The sequence below is a fragment of the Schistocerca americana genome, unplaced genomic scaffold (assembly GCF_021461395.2).
Source record: "Schistocerca americana isolate TAMUIC-IGC-003095 unplaced genomic scaffold, iqSchAmer2.1 HiC_scaffold_236, whole genome shotgun sequence".
NCBI classification, from domain to species: Eukaryota; Metazoa; Arthropoda; class Insecta; order Orthoptera; family Acrididae; genus Schistocerca; species Schistocerca americana.
This window is the reverse complement of record NW_025725946.1, coordinates 212,723-217,500: the sequence shown is the minus strand read 5'-3', so window position 1 is coordinate 217,500 and position 4,778 is coordinate 212,723.

Here is a 4,778-nt window from a genome sequence, read left to right as displayed (position 1 = left end):
TAACCTAACCCGTATTGTGCCTTAACCTAACCCGTATTGTGCCTTAACCTAACCCGTATTGTGCCTTAACCTAACCCGTATTGTGCCTTAACCTAACCCGTATTGTGCCTTAACCTAACCCGTATTGTGCCTTAACCTAACCCACGTTGTGCCTTAACCTAACCCACGTTGTGCCTTAACCTAACCCACGTTGTGCCTTAACCTAACCCACGTTGTGCCTTAACCTAACCCACGTTGTGCCTTAACCTAACCCACGTTGTGCCTTAACCTAACCCACGTTGTGCCTTAACCTAACCCGTATTGTGCCTTAACCTAACCCGTATTGTGCCTTAACCTAACCCGTATTGTGCCTTAACCTAACCCGTATTGTGCCTTAACCTAACCCGTATTGTGCCTTAACCTAACCCGTATTGTGCCTTAACCTAACCCGTATTGTGCCTTAACCTAACCCGTATTGTGCCTTAACCTAACCCGTATTGTGCCTTAACCTAACCCGTATTGTGCCTTAACCTAACCCACGTTGTGCCTTAACCTAACCCACGTTGTGCCTTAACCTAACCCACGTTGTGCCTTAACCTAACCCACGTTGTGCCTTAACCTAACCCACGTTGTGCCTTAACCTAACCCACGTTGTGCCTTAACCTAACCCACGTTGTGCCTTAACCTAACCCACGTTGTGCCTTAACCTAACCCATATTGTGCCTTAACCTAACCCATATTGTGCCTTAACCTAACCCATATTGTGCCTTAACCTAACCCATATTGTGCCTTAACCTAACCCATATTGTGCCTTAACCTAACCCATATTGTGCCTTAACCTAACCCATATTGTGCCTTAACCTAACCCATATTGTGCCTTAACCTAACCCATATTGTGCCTTAACCTAACCCATATTGTGCCTTAACCTAACCCATATTGTGCCTTAACCTAACCCATATTGTGCCTTAACCTAACCCATATTGTGCCTTAACCTAACCCATATTGTGCCTTAACCTAACCCATATTGTGCCTTAACCTAACCCGTATTGTGCCTTAACCTAACCCGTATTGTGCCTTAACCTAACCCGTATTGTGCCTTAACCTAACCCGTATTGTGCCTTAACCTAACCCGTATTGTGCCTTAACCTAACCCGTATTGTGCCTTAACCTAACCCGTATTGTGCCTTAACCTAACCCGTATTGTGCCTTAACCTAACCCGTATTGTGCCTTAACCTAACCCGTATTGTGCCTTAACCTAACCCGTATTGTGCCTTAACCTAACCCGTATTGTGCCTTAACCTAACCCGTATTGTGCCTTAACCTAACCCGTATTGTGCCTTAACCTAACCCGTATTGTGCCTTAACCTAACCCGTATTGTGCCTTAACCTAACCCGTATTGTGCCTTAACCTAACCCGTATTGTGCCTTAACCTAACCCACGTTGTGCCTTAACCTAACCCACGTTGTGCCTTAACCTAACCCACGTTGTGCCTTAACCTAACCCACGTTGTGCCTTAACCTAACCCACGTTGTGCCTTAACCTAACCCACGTTGTGCCTTAACCTAACCCACGTTGTGCCTTAACCTAACCCACGTTGTGCCTTAACCTAACCCACGTTGTGCCTTAACCTAACCCACATTGTGCCTTAACCTAACCCATATTGTGCCTTAACCTAACCCATATTGTGCCTTAACCTAACCCATATTGTGCCTTAACCTAACCCATATTGTGCCTTAACCTAACCCATATTGTGCCTTAACCTAACCCATATTGTGCCTTAACCTAACCCATATTGTGCCTTAACCTAACCCATATTGTGCCTTAACCTAACCCATATTGTGCCTTAACCTAACCCATATTGTGCCTTAACCTAACCCATATTGTGCCTTAACCTAACCCATATTGTGCCTTAACCTAACCCATATTGTGCCTTAACCTAACCCATATTGTGCCTTAACCTAACCCATATTGTGCCTTAACCTAACCCATATTGTGCCTTAACCTAACCCATATTGTGCCTTAACCTAACCCATATTGTGCCTTAACCTAACCCATATTGTGCCTTAACCTAACCCATATTGTGCCTTAACCTAACCCATATTGTGCCTTAACCTAACCCATATTGTGCCTTAACCTAACCCATATTGTGCCTTAACCTAACCCATATTGTGCCTTAACCTAACCCATATTGTGCCTTCACCTAACCCATATTGTGCCTTAACCTAACCCATATTGTGCCTTAACCTAACCCATATTGTGCCTTAACCTAACCCATATTGTGCCTTAACCTAACCCATATTGTGCCTTAACCTAACCCATATTGTGCCTTAACCTAACCTATATTGCGCCTTAACCTAACCCATGTTGCGCCTTAACCTAACCTATGTTGCGCCTTAACCTAACCTATGTTGCGCCTTAACCTAACCTACGTTGCGCCTTAACCTAACCTACGTTGCGCCTTAACCTAACCTATATTGCGCCTTAACCTAACCTATATTGCGCCTTAACCTAACCTATATTGCGCCTTAACCTAACCTATATTGCGCCTTAACCTAACCTATATTGCGCCTTAACCTAACCCACGTTGCGCCTTAACCTAACCCACGTTGCGCCTTAACCCAACCCACGTTGCGCCTTAACCCAACCCACGTTGCGCCTTAACCCAACCCACGTTGGGCCTTAACCCAACCCACGTTGCGCCTTAACCCAACCCACGTTGGGCCTTAACCCAACACACGTTGGGCCTTAACCCAACACACGTTGGGCCTTAACCCAACACACGTTGGGCCTTAACCCAACACACGTTGGGCCTTAACCCAACACACGTTGGGCCTTAACCCAACACACGTTGGGCCTTAACCCAACACACGTTGGGCCTTAACCCAACACACGTTGGGCCTTAACCCAACACACGTTGGGCCTTAACCCAACACACGTTGGGCCTTAACCCAACACACGTTGGGCCTTAACCCAACACACGTTGGGCCTTAACCCAACACACGTTGGGCCTTAACCCAACACACGTTGGGCCTTAACCCAACACACGTTGGGCCTTAACCCAACACACGTTGGGCCTTAACCCAACACACGTTGGGCCTTAACCCGCTCTGTAATTGTCATACGACGCGTTAAATTAGTGTAGTGTTGCCTAACTGCAACCCCCGCAATATAGTTTGCTACTCGCACTGCCTGGTCCCCAGTGTATCGCTTCATGTTAAACACCTTGCAGCGATACACTGTAATGTGGATGGCAGCAGGACGTACATGCTCAATGCCCTTCGCAGTTGTTCATTGGCATTCGCATGGCGAAGCACTTAGCCTACGCTGTGGTACGGCCTGTGTCAACTGTCCGCTGATGTTGTACGTCCAAATCACACACTGTACTGCACATTGGTCCTCATGTACTGAATGATACATCGTGGTACATGTGACCGTACAACGACTGCGCCAACAACGGCGAACCATGCGGTCCAACTGTTGTGCACTCAGCTATGTGTCGTCTCCCTATAAGAGCCGGATTGCAGTGTGGTATGCCCTGGATGGCGATCAGCATGAGCCGTCTGTTGATGTAGTGGCGCGTGTTGTCAGACGTAGTCGTCTCTTCTCACACACCGTGACAGCATGGTGCACTGCGTTCCACATCTGCGACATGCGACAGAGGCCGGTTGACAGTCGTTCGCGCAATGGACATCGCATACGTACGGGGGCCACCTTCCACGTGTTCGCGAAGCGTGCACATGTTGTTGCGTGTATGTGGGCAGACATAGTGTGTCGTGACACCTGACACAGGCATGCAACAATCGTTGAATTTGCAAATGGCGATGGACGTCTACGTTTGCTGGTGACGTTACGCAAATGAACAACTGGTAAACCGTTGTGGTGCGGTTGTTCTCGCTAGAGGTGAATCAGTGATGGCGACGATCGGTTGAGCTACCAACCGGTTGTTTCAGCGATACCCACCATGCCCACGAACGTGAATGGCATGTGGGTGTGAAGCGATACGCGGCGGTGGCTGGGTGGGACCGTCCCCGGCCGGTGAGGGGGGGCCTCCCGGCGTGCTGGCCGCGCGGTGCGTGGGCGCACGCGCTACAGCCGGCTGGTGGGGGCGGCCAGTGGCAGGCGCGCCGGCCGACGGAGGCGGCAGGCGGCGCAGCTGCGCGCCGGCGCACCCTGCACGCGGCGCCGTGCGGCCAAAGTAGGTCCTCGCGGGCCCGGTGCGAAGCGCGGTGGACATCTGCAGTGTGCTGGTCCGATTGAGGACTGTGTGCGCTGAGGATGCGCCGCCGCCCGGCGCTCGGCGCCGCGACGCCGTCTGCTGCTCGGTCGCCTCTGCGGTTCTCGCAGGTGGTTTGTATCGCAGCTGTGCGGACGTGTTGGCGCGTGCGCTGTGCTGGGAGAGTTCGCTTCGGCACCCAAGTGGGGCTTTTGTCCTTCTGTGGCGCTGGCGTTGGAGCTGCCGGCCACCGTAGGTGGCGCGTGTTGTCTCCCGCCGGCAATGCCACGACAGCACGCTCCCGGGCCTCTGTCGGCAGCGGCAAGCTCAGTTGGGAGCACGGGTGGTCGCACCTAAAGCGTCTACTCGCCAAACTCCGGGCGATTGCGCCTCTCTCGAACCCGACCAAGTACTTAGGACGGCGCTGCGCGCCGCCGGGACCTGAGAGGGTTTCGAGGTGTATCGTGCAGGGGAGCTCAGCCTCCTCCTGTTTGCAGAATAATTGAGCGGACGCTTGCGTGTTCGCGCGGGCCCCCGGGACACACTCCCGGGCGGCCGGCTGCTCAGCTCTAGTTGACGCAGC